This window comes from Aythya ferina (genome assembly GCF_964211825.1).
Source record: "Aythya ferina genome assembly, chromosome: 1".
Classification (NCBI taxonomy): Eukaryota; Metazoa; Chordata; class Aves; order Anseriformes; family Anatidae; genus Aythya; species Aythya ferina.
In genome coordinates, this window is record NC_140296.1 from 121,508,152 (window position 1) to 121,524,972 (window position 16,821).

General features: G+C 42.3%; 1 long non-coding RNA gene across 2 annotated transcripts in view; it reads right to left on the bottom strand.

Moving 5' to 3' along the window:
* LOC311437845 overlaps positions 1-16,821 on the bottom strand; it is a 94,489-nt gene that overhangs the window by 17,873 nt on the left and 59,795 nt on the right. Inside the window, exon 1 of one of the 2 annotated variants that reach the window (XR_014693752.1) lies at positions 5,018-5,392. The exons of the other annotated variant lie outside the window; for it this stretch is intronic. This is a non-coding gene — a long non-coding RNA (uncharacterized lncRNA). Of the gene's footprint in view, positions 1-5,017; positions 5,393-16,821 lie in introns of those variants that run through there. 2 annotated transcript variants of the gene reach the window in all.

Here is a 16,821-nt window from a genome sequence, read left to right on the forward strand (position 1 = left end):
ACATTGGAATTATTTTATTCACTGGCATTATTTTTGATGGCTGGTCAACAGCTCTCACCATGCCTCTTGGTGAGCAGCAAGTCCAGGTTAGCGATGCAGCAAGTCCAGGTTAGCGATGGCACGTTCATCTCTCAAGAGACCAGAAAGCAGTGACCAACAGATGCACACTGGATTAGCACAGAAAGACAGCAATCAGCCCTTGTAAGACCTCATTTGAGTGGTGCCATCTGTCATCTCCTCGTAGTTCCCTTTGGTCACTAAGAAGGAGAGTAGAGCCAACTACAGCATCTCTCTTTCTCAAGGACCTGCTTTACACATATGCCCCTTTCCCTCAGCAATTTAGTTTTTCCTACTACTAGCCAACAAGCAATCAGGCTACATTCCTCTGGTAGGTTTCAAGAGAGGGAGTGTTAATTGCCTGCAGCTCTTCAGGACAGAGATTGTGTTCTTTTAGGGTAAGTCATACAACATAGGACTAGGAGTTTAACTACCAGCTGTAGCCAACAGCATATTGACTCTGCCAAGTCTGACATATGTTAAAGAAATCTCTCTCTCATCATCCCTGAAGTCTGCAGGTGCTGCCAATGCCTAGTAACAAAGGGTGAGGTGATTTCAGGCCTACCACAGCTGGTTCTAATGAAATTGTCTTACTTAATGACTTCTGGAGTAAGGGTTGGAAAGCTATCAGAAAAATGACAGTTTCTTGCCAAAAAAAAATCAAATTGTGTATGCAATATTATATCAGTTTTGACAGAAGAATACTTCTGTGGTTTAAAAGGGTGGGGGACAAGAATCATAACAGAAAAGCCAACATCCCAAGGATTGCACTTTGTGTTTCACAGCTACGTGCCCCTGCTCTACCAAATTCAGAACTAATGCATATAGTATGGAGGCACTGCCTGATGGCAAAAGTAAGCCCAGAGGTCTCTGCTTGGATGGTTTTATTTTGGTCAACTCCATCTTAAGGGGAAAACTCAGCTGCTTATCTGACCTTTCTGGAAATGGACATGGCCAGCAAGAGAGTTAGGTAGAGGTGTTAGTGTTTTTTGCCTCTTTTTTTTTTTTTATTGGTTTGTTTGTAAACCAGCAGTTTATTCTATTACTCTCCCATTTTAGAGACTTGAGATTATTTCATTGAAGTTGTGGGAATAATAAAGTGCTTTCTTGCACAGTTCCAATCACTAAACATTATATTTAATACTGCCTCCCTCCCAGGGGAATATTGAACCAGCTCCTTCCTGAATCAATATGAACTTCACAGGAAAGGAGGTCTCTGCTTCTCAAATTCTAGTTGGAAACCTGCTTGGGGCAGGAAGGGAAAGAACATATGACTAGCTGTAGTTCATTTTCAGTAAAGAACATAGTTTTTAGGAATTAAACCCTAAGTCCTTTTTTAAGGCTGGTTAGGAATACTGTCTAGCTGCAGCCACCACTAGAGTCACACAGATGGGTTAAAACAAAAGACACTGTATTTTAACTACTGAAAAGGTACCACAGAATTGGCATTATTTGGTTTAATCCACAAACCCTTATGGATGCTCCAGAGCTATATAAGTGTCTCCTTATGATGGAAACAGAATTGAATTTATTTATTTATTTTTGAGATAATGACATTCTGTTTTTATAGCATTAGCTACTAAATTGGATGTTTCCTCCAGATGTTCCACTTAGTGGCACCAGCTCTGTATTGAGATGTCTATAGAATGATTTCAAAGACTGAAGAACTCTCATGATTAGGCCTTAGTATCATGCTCCACAGGAGCATGTGAATAGCTATTATTAAACTCATTCAGTTCTTCATTACTAAAAGTCCTTATCGTTGTCATTCCCAGCCACCTGTGTTACCATACTGACATAGAGAAACCCTGTCACTTGGGTCATACCAGATGCCTGTCCCCTTGCATCCTGCCAAAGAGAAGAAACAATGCAGTGCAAGGCAGCTTGTATGGGACAGAACAGCATTGCATAGGCTGCTTCTGGAAGAGTCTAGAGCCACAGAGAGGCAACAAAAAGACTTATGCCAGCTTGAGACTTACGCCACTATGAGGCATGCTTGTGGTTTGCAAACTATAAGACATCCTTGTTCTTATCATCCTTACCTTAAAAAGCATCTATGTTGTTTGTTTGTTTTTTGTTTTGTTTCAAGTACAAAGGACATCTCCACAGAAGTTCCTCACAACATTTCTAATGTTCCTACTCTACAGATGTTCTAGCTGACATGGTACATAGTAGTCTCAGCAAGCATTTCAGTTCCTCTCCCTGGAAAGATATCTTTTCCTTTAAAGAGTCATTGTAAAATATTCCAGAGAAAAGAAAAACAAACAGACAAAAAAAAAAAAAAAAAAAAAAAAAAAAAAAAAAAAACAAAAAACAAGTCAAGACAACTGTGTGTCCTGCCTAACCTTTAGCTTATTCATACGGAAATGCTACCTTTTTTTTTTTTTGGTCCACCTAGATATCCTCACCTACCTCCATTTAAACCCAAAGAAGGTATCTTTTTCCTTACATGAGCGATCACTTTTGCTTATATGGCCATCTCCAATGTACAATTTGGCAACCTAAATGAGACTAGTACCTTGTCTTTGCATACCAAGAATCCTGCTGAAACTAGCCACTCATGCTCCTTCCACAGAGACGTCTACTTGTGGGAGGAAGAAGCAGCAACTCTGTTCTTTCAGAACAGGGAGCACAGGAAAAGCTAAAATTACTCATTGCAAGTATTTGTGCAGGGCTGGGAGATGCCAAACACTTTTTTATTGCTACCATCAATTCCATTCCTCCATGACAGGGGTATACATATCTATTTTGGCTTCCAGTGACCACAGCTGGTTTCTATCCTCTCACCCTAGGCTATTGAGTTCTTATCTTCAGAGAAACAGTGAGTTACATAACAGCAGCTGAGACCACCTTTTTTATTTTATTGTTATTTTTTGTGAGATTCTCAGGAGTCCCACCATTTAGGCAACATTATATGACAACATTCATTATCTTTCCAAGGTGAAAAAAGACACAGCCAAAGCCATCATCCCATGGTTTATAGGCTTTTGTTTTCAGCATAAATGAGTCTGGAGTCAAGCTTTGAACAAGTAATATGCTCAGCCAAAAGGTTAAGAGCCAGACCCACAAAGGAGACTCTTAAACACCTATTTTCACTATATCCTAAGGGACTTGACTTTGTCTACCTTTGATCCACATGGTCTAGGAAGAAGCAACAGGCATCAGCAAGTCTACTGTACTCACTCTTGTGCTATCTATCACGTGTTCTCCCCAACCCAACACTCAGAGAATGGCAAAGATGCCTCAACCATTTAAGCTAGTAGTGCCAGTCATCCAGCCATTGATAATGGCTTCATAGCATTTGAAGTGGTTAAATGTACAAGTCTAGCAGTCATGAAAAAAAGTTGTATTCTCTAGCTTAAAAAGCAGGAAAGATATATATATATATATATATATATATATATATATATATATAAATATAAACACACACCTTAACAGGAGGCTTAAAGCTCACTCAGTTTAAGAAGCTAACACCTCATTTCCATCCCATAGTCTAACATCTAAACAAGTAGTGTGATGGAGTGGTCTACCTTCTAGGTCACTTAATACATAGTGTATACTTAATACATAGAAGATGGAGCTGCTCAAGAAAGTCCAGGTGGAGAATCCTCAGTCAAAATGCTTCAGATTCCTACACGGTAACTGTAAGACAACAGCCAAGTTATCCACCTACTCCTTCGTGTTCCAAAGGGAGCACTTATAAGGCCACTTCAAATACCTAATTATATATATATTTTAAAAAGCAGTTACTGTTTCTCATTCAGGTTTCTGCAATCAAGTATCTTTATGCAGAGAGAAGGTTTGTTAGCGTCAACCCCAGGTTTCAGTTTTATCATTTCCATTATGAGAGCTCAGGGGAGATGCCTATAAAAGAATCGCAAAGGCTGCACTTACAACTACTGTGTGGTCAGACAGCAAGAATGGTTTTGGAAGCTTGTGCTTGTCCCAGCCCTGTCGTCCTTTCACCCAGAAAGGTCAAAAGTGGCTGCCCCATCATACCTGTGAGTTTTAACTGCTCATACATCATGCTTTAAAACCTACCTCTGTAGCGAGAGTGTAAGAGGGTTTTGTTTTGTTTTTTGGCAAAATAAAGAGTTCCAGATCATATTACAGTCCTGGATTGGAAAGAGGTCATTTTGTTGACCCTCCATGATTAAGCTGGTTTTACCACTGAGACTTCAGTAGCACAGAAACCTGTTACAAACCCTCACTTACCTACAGCGGAAACAGGGACTTAGTTTAGCAAGCTGACACACTACTCCAAGAGTCCCACTCTCTGCCTGTATGTTTTCTCCTCCTTCCAGCCATACAGCAATCTCAGGGACTTTCCTTATAATTTTCAGCTCACCTGCTTCTTATATAGGATCAATTGCATCTAGAGTAACTGGATGAGTGATAACCAGCTTTTGTTCCTAGCTGCTAGCACAATGCACATCCCATCAGCTACTCTTCTAAGAGATCAGGCAGGATCAAGCATTTGAGAAGCTTACAGCAACCAGAAGCCTAGCTGGTCTAACCAGACAGGGCTGCGTACCCGCACTGAATCAGAAGGCAGTACACAGACCTTGCAGAAGGAGCCAGATGCTCCTCAGCTTTGTTCACATGCATTACTGGCTCAGCCTTTCCCCATAGAAAAAGCAGCACAAGACCTGCAATGCTCAAGAAACAGGAAGAATAACAAGGGTAGAAAAAAAACCTGCGGCCCTCTGGGCCACAATTTTAGCAAACAACAGCCGTCTCGGTGGGCCAGACAATTCACACTAAGGAGCTAGCTGTCTTTCTTTCACACTGCCTTCACACCATTTTAAACTGTGGTGAATCAGGCCCCACAGGTACACCACGGAGAGCGCTAAGGGAGGGCAGTGATAGATTGCAAAAGCAAAGTTCTCTCAATTTTACACTCGGTCACCCAGCTTTATCTAGAGACAAGAGGAAATCTCATTCCATGTAATTCACTTACCCACAGCACTCAGAAGGGAAATCACTGCAATGCTGTTAGCGGGAAGGGCGAGAAGCACGCTTTTCCATCCGCAGCAAAGGAGGCGATGGTCTCCCAGCATAAACATATCTTTAAAGCTGTTAGAGGCCCTTAGGACCAAAGAAAAGAAGCAACAGAGCATCCTAAACATACCGCCCAAGGGAGTCCCTTTCCACTTTACTAGCTCCATCCTCTTCTTTCTGTCCAACAGCTCATAAAAAAGAAAGCCCTGCTTGCAGGGGAACGCTTTTATACTCTTAATTGAGCTGCAATTGGACATAACCAAGGCTTGTGTCCTGCCCTTTTCAGGGAAGACTACTACATCCTCCACGGGATGGACAGTTAAAAAATCAATTTGCACCTTGCAGCCACTCTCCCCATTTAAATTCTGTCAGCACCTGCTCTGCATTTATCCAATTTAGTTGTTCTGAGATTAGCAAATAGGCCTGGATTTAGGAAACTAAAGAAAAATAAACAGATTTCAGGATGGTAATAGAGGAGGCAGCATCTGAAAAATTCTCCCCAGTACCATTACTTGGAAAGAATAATAAAAAAATTTATGGCCCCCTCAAAAAAAACACAACACAGCAGCTAGATGAATGAATGCAGAGGGAAGGGAAAGGCCTGAATCACATAAAAGGTCAAGTTTTTTATTGCCTGATTACACAGTGCTGAGCAATAAAACATACGACTTGACAAATAATGCAAACGTTTCCTATAATCTTATATGCATGTATATGCAACATTTTTACATTCCTATCTAAATAGTACAGTTTGTGATCGTATCTCAAAAAGAACCTGTTGCAGACAGCACGTGAATGCATAGACGTTAAGTGTGAAACACAATATGTAAGGAACATCAGAGGCACTCAGTGTAAGAATTTGGGAGGTAACCTCACTACCACAGCCACACTTCTGCAGCCCCTCCAAGCCTCTTGTTGCTCCAGGGTCAAGGGGGTGCACAGAAAGGGATATAGTCACTGCACCTGGATGTTAGATGGTTTCAGTTTGAGATTCAGGGAAACAGCAGCAGAGCAGTGGCTTAAAACTTTAAAAGCTTGTGTGAGCAGAAGTCACATAAATAAAATAAAATAAAATAAAACAAAACAAAACAATTAAAATAGAGAAAGCCTAAGATAGCACAGAAGTCTGAGGAAGGTAAAGAAACTAGAAGCAGCAGCAGATCTGCAGAAGTTGTTCTTCTCACTCTCTTCACATCCACAGGTAAGAAACTCTAGCTACCATGATTGTTCCAGGATAACATTTACAATAAAATAAGCACAAAAAACCCTGCCACAGTGTAGATCAAATCTACAGCAAATCTACTATTTAGCTTAGAAATAGTGATCTAATCACATAGTGATTTGTTTATGTTGATGTACATAAACAAAGAGCACCAAAGCCAGCTCAGCTAGGTGCAAGTATGGAAAATAGAAAACGATTCTTGCCTACGTCGCTAACTAACAAAATAGTCTTGTGGTGTGTTTTAAGTTTCCAAGGTATCTCTGCCTACAAGAACCAGAGTCATGCTGTGAGGCAGAGCTATGCAGATGTCACAGAGGAGGCAGATGTTTTGATCTCTTCATCTGAGACCTCTTTTCTTTTTCTGCTATTTTAATGTAAAATAGAAGCACTTCAGATTGAAAGGGCATGGAAAAGTCAAATAAAAAGTCACTAGTTTAGTTATGTTTTCCAAAGGAAGGAAACAGAACAAATAAACAAATGACAGATAGGAAACAATGGGAATTGTTTTTTTAAAAAAGCTTTCTAGTTTTAGTTATCTGTGATATTGTTTGTTTATTTTGATAGTACATTTTGTCTTTGAACTGCCTGTCTTATGTGATTAAAATCTTCACCTCAGGGATCTACTATAGATTTTTTTTTTTTTTGCTTGGTGAGTGGGATTTACAAAACACTTTAACATTAACTCAGTTCTGCTCCCCCCTGAAGTCAGGAAGTGGCATTTTATCATCAGTGACAATTAAAATAAGAAGAAACCGATCTAGAGTACTTCTAAAAGTCACCTTCCCACGTTTTCCTTTGCTGATGCTTTGCACCTGTGAACGTGCCTGCACCAAACATGCTGGGTTGCTGAGGAATTTGGGACACAAAAATAACATTTGTGGCTCAGGCCCATGCTGAATAAAATAAATAAATAAATAAAAGCATTTCAAGGAAGAAAAAATGTAGGAATATTACGTAAACCTGAAAAAAGTGAGAGTTTTTGTTCAGCACTACAGAAAATGCCTCCCCATATGAAGAGCTAATGAAGCAATAGTCTGATCCAGGGCAAACTAGTTAAGGATAATAGGATAAAATGAATCCAGAAGACATTTAGTCTGAATGCTGGCAAGCCTCCCCCTCCATGAGCTTTGTAAGCTAGTTGTTTTTTTTACAAGAGGGAGTAAAACACATAAAGTTTTGTCCCATTTGACAGTTGCATCCAAAGAGAGTGGCACAACATTTGCTATCTGCAGTTACAATCCAACATCCCCAAACAACCCACCACAGAGTGTAGTAGCCTCAGAGTTGCTTTAAATTGTGCTGGCTGCTTGCAGAGGAGACACAATATTCAGCAGCACAAAATGTATGAATATTATGGGTGATGGCAAATTCCTTACTGTATGTCTTAGCAACCCGGTACGGAAAAGGGAAAGGATGTGCCCAAGTGCACTTACTGCAGTCTGAACTAGCTCCCAAGCCCACCCACATTTTTATTTTTTCCTGCACCCAGCAATAACCAGGGGATTTGGGTTTGTCAGGCTTTTGGTGTATCGGTGATGGCTGTGTGTCCGCAGCAGCAACAGAGCCCAGACACAGCACTGAGGCTCATTTCACAACGCGTCCTTGTGGTTGCAACAGGGCACCTATGAGGCTGCAGGGACAAGCTGCAAACACACCTCACCTCCCCTGCCAGGTGTCCAAGCCTGGGAATGAGGGTGGGGAAAAGCAGAAAGCATTGCCTGGCATTCCAAAGGAAAACCTGAGCACATCGGTGCCTCAGAAGGCACGGTCAGCACAGCCGAGCGCTCAGACATGCTGCTGAGAAGCGGGGTAAGGAGAGGGGGGAAAGGGATTGGGGAGATGTTTGCCAACGTCAAAAGCATCTCCCGGGCGTGCGAGTGTTTGTTTGCTTCTCTGCTGCAAGGAGAGCAGCCCCTGCCCCACCTCCCTCCCTCTGATCATGCAATATTCATCAGTTTCTTTTCCACTGCTGCCTGCGGATATGTGGGGCTCCGGCAGCAGCAGTAGTCATACATCCCTCCAGCACCTGAATGCCCAGCAGCACATTTACAGGAGGCAAAAGCTAAGGGCACTGGGGAAAGCCTAAACTTCCAGAGCATCCCTCATTTGCCTTGGGATTGCAGGCAGCAGTGCTGGAAAGGGCACAGATCTTGGCTCATTTACTCCTCATCTTTGTGAAGCAAAAGGCATGGGTTTTCCTGGGGGCTGCCAGCATGTGAGGTTTATCCTCGAGCTAATGCACAGCAAAGGCAGGGCACTTCAGTTTTGCCATGAGACAAGCTTGCTGAAGCCAGGTTCCTCCTTCTGCCTGGGGTCACCGAGCTGAAGTGGAAATGCTGTCTTTTCATTGCTGGTGTGCTCGTGTGCATTGTTACACCAGGGCTAAAACATCCTTTCACACAGCTATTTTTGACTCCATATGTGTGTGTGCATGTGCGTGTAGACACAAACGTAAACCTAGGGATTGCTCATCCTCTCCTGTTTCCTCCTCCCCATGGCATCTGTTTTCCCTCTTACCAAGGCAGGAAGATATTAATTTTTTGCTCTGCTAGTCAGAAGATTAGAACTATTAAGATGTATGCAGCATAACAGTGTTTATTTAGGGTTTCCTTTTTTTTTTTTTTTTTTTTAATCTGAAGGCCAAAGCGAACTTAATTTAATTGGTGGGAAGATAAAATAGGGCTGCATTTACAAACAGGTTATCTTTCTACTGTCAACTCATCTCGCCTGCTCTGTCAATTGGTTGAATTTAATTGTTCCAGGCCTCCCAGTCTTATAAAGACTCCCCTCATCCCAGTTACCCAGCCTCCGCATAATATATTCTCCTGGCAGGTGACTGTGGGTTTGTAGAAAAGTCTTGTAGGAGAGCATGATTTAAAAACAAAACAAAAAAGCAACACGTTAAGCAAAGCTGGAAAAGCCCAGGGCCAAACGGTTGCTCATACTGTACTAATATTTCACTTAGAAGTATAGCACACTCTCCATCTGCAGCTATCATGTCCTGAGACCTGTTATTTTTCCGAGAGCTGTACACAATTTTAAATGAAGAAGGGGAGAGCTGATGGGTTTTAAGACTGCATTTTCTCGCATGTCTGAGGCTAAGTCTGAGACTAAAGTCCAGACTTTTGTCTGAACTAAGGGGAAAACACGAGAAAGCTACACAGTTCAACTAGAAGCTGCTTTGAAAGCCATAACTCCCTCCCACATGTGTTTCCACCACAGCTGGGGCTGTATAGAGCCAAGCCTGCCCTGTTTCACAGGTAGGTTTTGCAGCCTGGCCTGAACTCTCTGCTGCAGCAGCTCCAAGCTTTCAGTGTGTAAGCCAGCAAATGCAAAGCTAATTCGAGTACAGCTGTAGGAGCTACAGCCATATCTTGATTAAAATTAGATTAGCCTACCCAACATTCGGTAGACTTCAGCCAACTTGCATGTGCTTTGGAGAGTTATTTCCCCAGTCTCGTTAGGAGAGCACTACCAACATTATCAGGTTTGTCCGTACTTTTCAAAGGTTTGTCCACATTTATAATGGCTGTACCCACGCTGTCCAAGGGGAGATGCAGCCTGGGCTGGCAAATGACTTCTTGAAATGAAATAAAATAACTCACCAAAGGGCTTGATAAGGCCTGGGTGCACTCATATGTATTAACATGCCAAACCGATCATTTGAACTGTATTTTAAGTGCACTGCAGTACACACAGTATAGGACAGAATAGCAGGACACTGGGAACTTTGCTCTCCTACTTGTACTGGTGTTTTAAAACCATCATAGTCTGCTTCTCAAATCTTGTTTTGGGCACTGGAATACACCCATGCTTACATCTCAGGTTGACCCAAACGTTAGAGGCTCCTGATCGGTGCTGTCTCCATACACAAAGCTTGAAGCTTGAGCAGTTCTCATGTTCCTTCCCTTCTTCTATCAACCCATTGCTACCACAAAGACAACAGATGTTCACAAGCAGGACCTTACCTAGCAGTGAGGAGTAAAGGCAATATTCAACATTTAAATGGGACTGGTGTGTGAGAGAGGTGTGAAAGCTGAAAAAAATCCTACGTGTTAGTGAATGTCAAATGTGATGGATAGAGCCTGAACTAGTCAAAGCAATTCCTACGAGTTCAGCAATACTCTGATTATGAGCATGCAATATCCTGATCTCTGTCTCTTTCCTTCACACTGAAATTAAGATGTATACTGAACTACTGCCTTCCTGCTCCGCCTGACTCACCTTACCTGGGATTATTTACCCCAAGAAATGTACCGGGAATCTGTTGTGACAGTTAAATTCCTCTTCTTCTCCCTTTTCTCTTTTTCTCTTTCTAATTAAAGTTAGCCTAAATGAGATCAGAGTCCTGCCTTGATTTCCCTGGTGGTTCAGCTATGTTGGAAGCACAATGCAGAGACCAGTGAGTCAATGGAAAGTGAAAAGAAACAATTCACCTTCCCTTTTCCCTACCATCCATCTCCCCACCCTCCTTTGCATGTGAAGAGGAAGCTACAGATCTCTCAAGAAATATGTTCAGTGTCTGAGTTGTTCTCCACATTATAAAAAAATGGTCAAAATCTAACTTGTATTAAGCAGGGAAGAAAGGAGAAAGTACAGAAGTAAACACAGGCCTCCAAAACATAGCTACTTTTATCATATAATTTCTCGTTTGCTGTAATGAACTTACAACGTTGCGCTAAAAATGAGAAAAACTGAGGATTCATTTCCATACTGGAGATGGAGAAGACATCAGAACATCATACTGCAGAGTGTTCCCTGCAGTGCAGAAGCTAATCCTCTCCTGTTGTAGGCAGCATGTTAGATAAACACCTTTCTCGATTGATCAAACATCGGCCTAAACACAGTTAGGTCATTTTGCCTCCATCCTAGCAAGAGCAGTCAAGACCTAATCATAACGGGGTTGGGACAGAGAGAAAGAGGGAGAAGCACTGCACAAGCTCAAGCTGTGGGAGCACTCACCAACCACTAATGGGGAGCACAGGCACTCCTCATGCCTCCACCTTTGTAAATACATGCCTCATCTACACCAGCTCGCTAGGCTGCTCCACAGCCCCGTTTCTCTAGTGGTTAGTCCATCTCCTCTAATTTTCTGCCCATTTTTATTCACAGCCAGTTTATACCCATTTGCTCTTGTGCCAACATTGTCTTTTAGCTTAAATAGCTCTTCTTCCCTCCTTGACGTTTATCCCCTTAACATGTTTATAGAGAATAATCATATCCCTTCACAGCCTTTGTTTTGTTAGACGAGTGGAGCACTTTTGTAGTCTCCTCACATAAGACAGGCCCTCCATCCTCCTGGACACCCCCATAGCTTTCTTCAGTATCCGTCCCTGCTGGAGCTTGTCTCGCCACGTGACTGCCTGGTGCTGAAGACGATGTTCCAGATAAGGCCTCAGCAAAGCCGTATACGAAGACATTAAAAATTCCCTGTCTGTCTCAGAAATCCTTCTCATCCTAAAATTGCATTTGCTGGTTTCTCACCTGCATCCCAGAGGCAGCTCACAGTTGTACTAGCTGATCGCAGGATGACTAATACCCTGGTCCTTTCCCCCTTCTGTCATTTCCAATTTATGCATTTATTTATTCTGGCACATAGCAGAAATTCTCATGTTAATCCCGAGAATATAACCTTTCACTGTGCTCTGTCTAATTTCCTGCTGTTTCTATTATCCTTAAGGTCACCCAGTACTTCCTTCACGATATCTCTTGTCTTGAAAGTGCCTCAGTTTTGTTTCATCAGCTAATTTCATCAGTGCACTCCTTCTTTGCAATTTTATTCCTAATCCCTGTCTTCTCCAGCCTTCAGTAGTAATTTCCCATGTGGTATCACCTTTCTGTAGTCCAAAATAAATTAGATTTGACATATTTTTTTTTTCTCTCTGGAAAGTTTTTTTACTTTCCCAAAGAAGGTACCTGCTTAGTTTGTAGGGCTATACTCTGGCAAACCTGGGCTGCATTCTGCCATCTTGCTTCCCTGCCTGTAAGTACTTTTACCTTCACACCTTCATTTGTATACATTAAAAATGGGCCTGCACAAATAGATATAGACTTCTGCACGCAATTAAAAAGAAGAATAATCTTAAAAGAACCAAAAATGTGAAAACAGACCAAAAACAGGCAAACAAAAATATATAATTTCAAGCTGAACCAGGATATTTCCAGGTTGTTATTATTATTATTATTATTATTATTATTATTATTATTATTGTTTTACTTGCTTGGTTGGTTGGCTTTTGTTTTTACGTTTTCATCTCACTGCAACCAAAAAATAATCTGAGAAACTCTTACTGTGGTCCAACCCAAATGATTAATTTCTTGTTCTCCTCTAAATTATACTGTACATTGTTAGCCTGACACCACTATAAAACCTTAGGAGTTTTACAAAAGGGCTCTTGAGAAGATAGACATTGCTCATCAAGAGGGCTGCTGGAGAAGGCCAGGGTTGAGGTGTGGGCATTGTTGGTTAGGAAAGGGAGGAGGGGGGCAGGTTATCTGCATACAGCAGGTATTTCTGCCTCCTTTGAGACAGTAGGAATCCACATGCTTCATATAAGCCAGGAGTTTGTTCTCACAAATAATGACTTGCATTAATAACGTTGTCAACCCCCAAGTGTTGGTGGCCTGTTTCCAGGTGCTAGTGGCTGAATTCAAAAGCCTGATTCACATAAGGCCAGGAAAATAAAAATCAAGAAGCTTATCAGAAGCTTTAGCAACCCTTTTCAGCAACCTCATTAAGCTAGCCAAAGGAAATATTTTAAATCCCTGCCACCACTGGAGACCTGTAAAATCAGCTGGACAACACAGAGGTGAATAGTCTACGGAGACCAAGTGCACAGGGCCTGATAGGGAGAAACCTGATGAAATGGCTTAGCCCTTAAACTAGTGCTACCATGCATTAAATTCTCTCTCCTAAATTGCAGGTGGGGACCCAGTGTACGTCACCCACTGGTGTACACACACTCCACGTGTGAGGCCATGATCCATTCAGCAATGAGGACTGTAAGGGAAACCTGCAGTGTAACATCTACTCTTGTGCATATTGCCAGCACAACCTCTCCCCAGCCTGCCCTCCTGAAGGTCCAAAGGCACTCCTCACCAGAAGAGGTGACTGATGAAAGATGATCCTGATCATCCATAAACAACATCTGGTACTGCTTTCTTTTACTCTGATGTTCTTTGGATCGTGTGATCATACTGTCTGTATGCAAGTCTCTCCTAATAACTGCCGTGTCTATTGGCCAGTTTCAATTCAGTTTGGCAGAGAATCACAAGTCTCAGAGATGTTTAGCTCTGAACAGCTTTGTGCCAAAAGCCAGGCAAGTAGAGGAAGACCTTTTAATGTCTTCATGGACAAAACAGGTCTCAAATGTGCTTGCCACTTAAAAAACACCAGAAGACACACTGGGACTCAATCTTAAGACACAGACCTGTAGAAAACTAAGCTCCTTTGGTTTTACTTTTCACAGAATTAAGGTTTGCATTAGACATTCAGGTCTCATCTGCTCTGGGAAGCTGAAGAAGTGGATGAATTACATCTTTATATGAGACAATAAAGCAAAATTAAAATGATGGCAATAAAGACAGAATTCTTGGGCAGGGGTTGGGCTCTGAACAAACCCCAAGTCATTATTCCTGCCCTTTTATACCTGTGTATAAGTATATTTCTATGCTGTGTGCCTTAGGACAGAGGGAAGTGCAGGAGCTACATAACAGACACTGATTTTTTATTTTTCACAAGCCATCATATAAAAGATGCATTGGGTTCCCACAGATGTTACTGCTGAGATACTGGATGAGAAAAGCCTGAAGAAGTTGCCGTAAGTTTGGTCACCAGACTACGGCTTTTGTGACACAGACTTTTCTCTCAGCCTGAAGTAAAGCCTAGTCTTAACTCTCAGCTTCAGCCTGTTTCTGTCCTCTGTACAGCCAGGAGGTACTTGAGAGACCCTTCTGTTGAAAGCAAGAAATGTCCCTGTACCCATGCTGTGAGCTATATGGCTGACTCCTGGAGTATCACACCATTGAACGAAAACAAATGGACCTTACGGTACCTAAACTCTACCCTGTGTTTTGCTAGTTGTTCTAGCCTTCATATAAACATCTTACTTTTCATACCCACTTTTTTTTTTTTCTTTTTTTTCCAAAACATGTATTGAGAAAATCACAGTTAATTTCAGAAGCTGTTTAACATCCTGATAACAGGAAAACCTTTTTTAAAGAGTTCACATCCATATCCTGCCACGCTTACAGTAAATATCCTTAAGGTTTTCTCTGCTAAAATGGGACAACGCTAGCTAGAACACCTCCAACATTTCTAAATATTTGCCCACACTAGCATATACATTGCTTTAATGTTGTAAAAGCAGAACAGCCCCTTAAGGCAGGCTCATTTCTATTTGCATACAAGTAACAATCCAGTTTGACTAAGCTACACATCTTTCCAGCACTTCCACATTAGTGTGCAACTGCATCCACACTAAGGGTGGCTGATAAAACAGCATAAAATCACTTTTCTAAATGAACAATTAGAAATGGACACAAAATTTGCATAGAGATAGCAAGCTAGGGAGAGATGAAACCCTTCTCCCCATTGGTTTCTCTTTGTACAGCAAGAAAATGAAAATTGGTGCTAATGTTTGTACAATTCCATAGGCATATGAAGCAGTACAAAAGTATTACCAAAAGGTCAGGTATCAGCATTAATGTTATGACATATAAATTAAAAAACAAACAAAGAAACAAAACAACACCAAAAAAAACCCACAACATTGTGGTTTCAGGTGCACCATTAGACAGGAGGGCCTTCATGAGTAACAAAGCAGAGATACTCATTGGAGTGAAGTTGGAGTCTGTCTCTATCCTGACAATTTCATTCCTTATTCAAAGCAATTGTTTCTGCCTCTTATTTGCATAAGCACTTTGCTCATTAACATGCTATAAAAGAAAAAATGAGCTGGGGGTGGGGAGAAGGACTGGGCCACTGATAGAATAAAAAACCTTTTAAACCAGGGAAGCAAGAAGGTCACATCAACCCTAGGATGATAAGAGCTGAGGTCAGCGAAGGCCATGGCACCTCACTGTCAAAACCACTCAGAAAAAGGAGATGGAGCTGATGCTCATTCCTCTCTCTTCTATATATGCACTTCTATCTCACCTCTCCAGTTCTCCTTTCCTCTCCCGCTCCCTCCCACCACTTTCTCTCCATGCTGCTGTGTCTTTTAAGCCAGAGGCTTATGGGCAAATTCTGCTTGCACCCCCGTTGGTTTCACAGAATCACCAAATGGTTTGGGTTGGAAGGGACCTTAAAGACCACCTAATTCCACACCCCCTGCCATGGGAAGGGAGACCTCTCACCACATCAGGTTGCTCAAAGCCCTGTGCAACCCTGGCCCCAGAGCTGAACGCAGTGCTCCAGGTCTGGTCTCACAAGGGCAGAGCAGAGGGGGAGAATCTCCTCTCTCACCCTGCTGCTTTCATTGAAAGCCTGGCTTTCTGGGCTGCAAGCGCACATAGCTGGCTCATATTGAGCTTCTCATCAACCAACACCCCCAGGTTCTTCTCCTCAGGGCTGTTCTCAATCCATTCTCAGCCCAGCCTGTATTTGTGCTTGGGATTGCCCTGACCAAGATACAGGGCCTTGCACTTGGCCTTGTTGAACTTCATGAGGTTCACACAGCCCCACTTCTCAGGCCTGCCCAGGTCCCTCTGGATGGCATCCCTTCCCTCCAGCGTGTCAACCACAACACACATATTGGTGTCATTGGCAAATTTGCTGAGGGTGCACTCAATCCCACTGTCCGTGTCACCAACAAAGATGTTAGACTGTGCCGGTCCTAATAGTGACCCCCTTGCGGAGCACTACTTGTTACTGATCTCCACCTGCACATCAAGCCATTGACCACAACACTTTGAATGTGACCATGCAGCCAGTTCCTTACCTACTGAATGGCCCATCTGTCAATTCCACGTATCTCCAATTTAGAGACAAGGATAAAACAGGGACAGTATCAATGGCTTTGCAAAAGGCTTCGCATCCAAGTAGATGAGGTGATTTTCATACACACAGTCCATTTTCATCTCCTACAGCAGATAAAGAATCAGCCTTCCATTTCTTTAATATTTTTTTTGTTGGTAACTGCCTTTGAGGGACAAGCCCAGACTGGTATAAAAACTATTACACCAGTTATACAAACAGGTGTAAAGTGGAGTTCAACAACCACCCCCAAAACGACCCCCCGGGGGCACTGAAAATGCAGTTTGGCCTGTGACAGCTGCTCAGCTATGGTATATGTTAAGATTCATGCTGGATTTGTGGTAAATATGGCAAGCATGCTCAAGAGGGTGGAAGTCAACAGAATCCTCTGCCCCCCATGCTGCAAAAAGGAGATGTGGACAGTTCATACCCACAGCTTGTGGGCACTGGCTTGAGAAAACATCTGTATTTCTCACTCTTGCTCCTTTCCACTGACTTTCTCTTACTACAAAAACAGTTTGCTGCTCACATGGTTTCAGCCCAGGAAATAACTCCATTTTCAGGC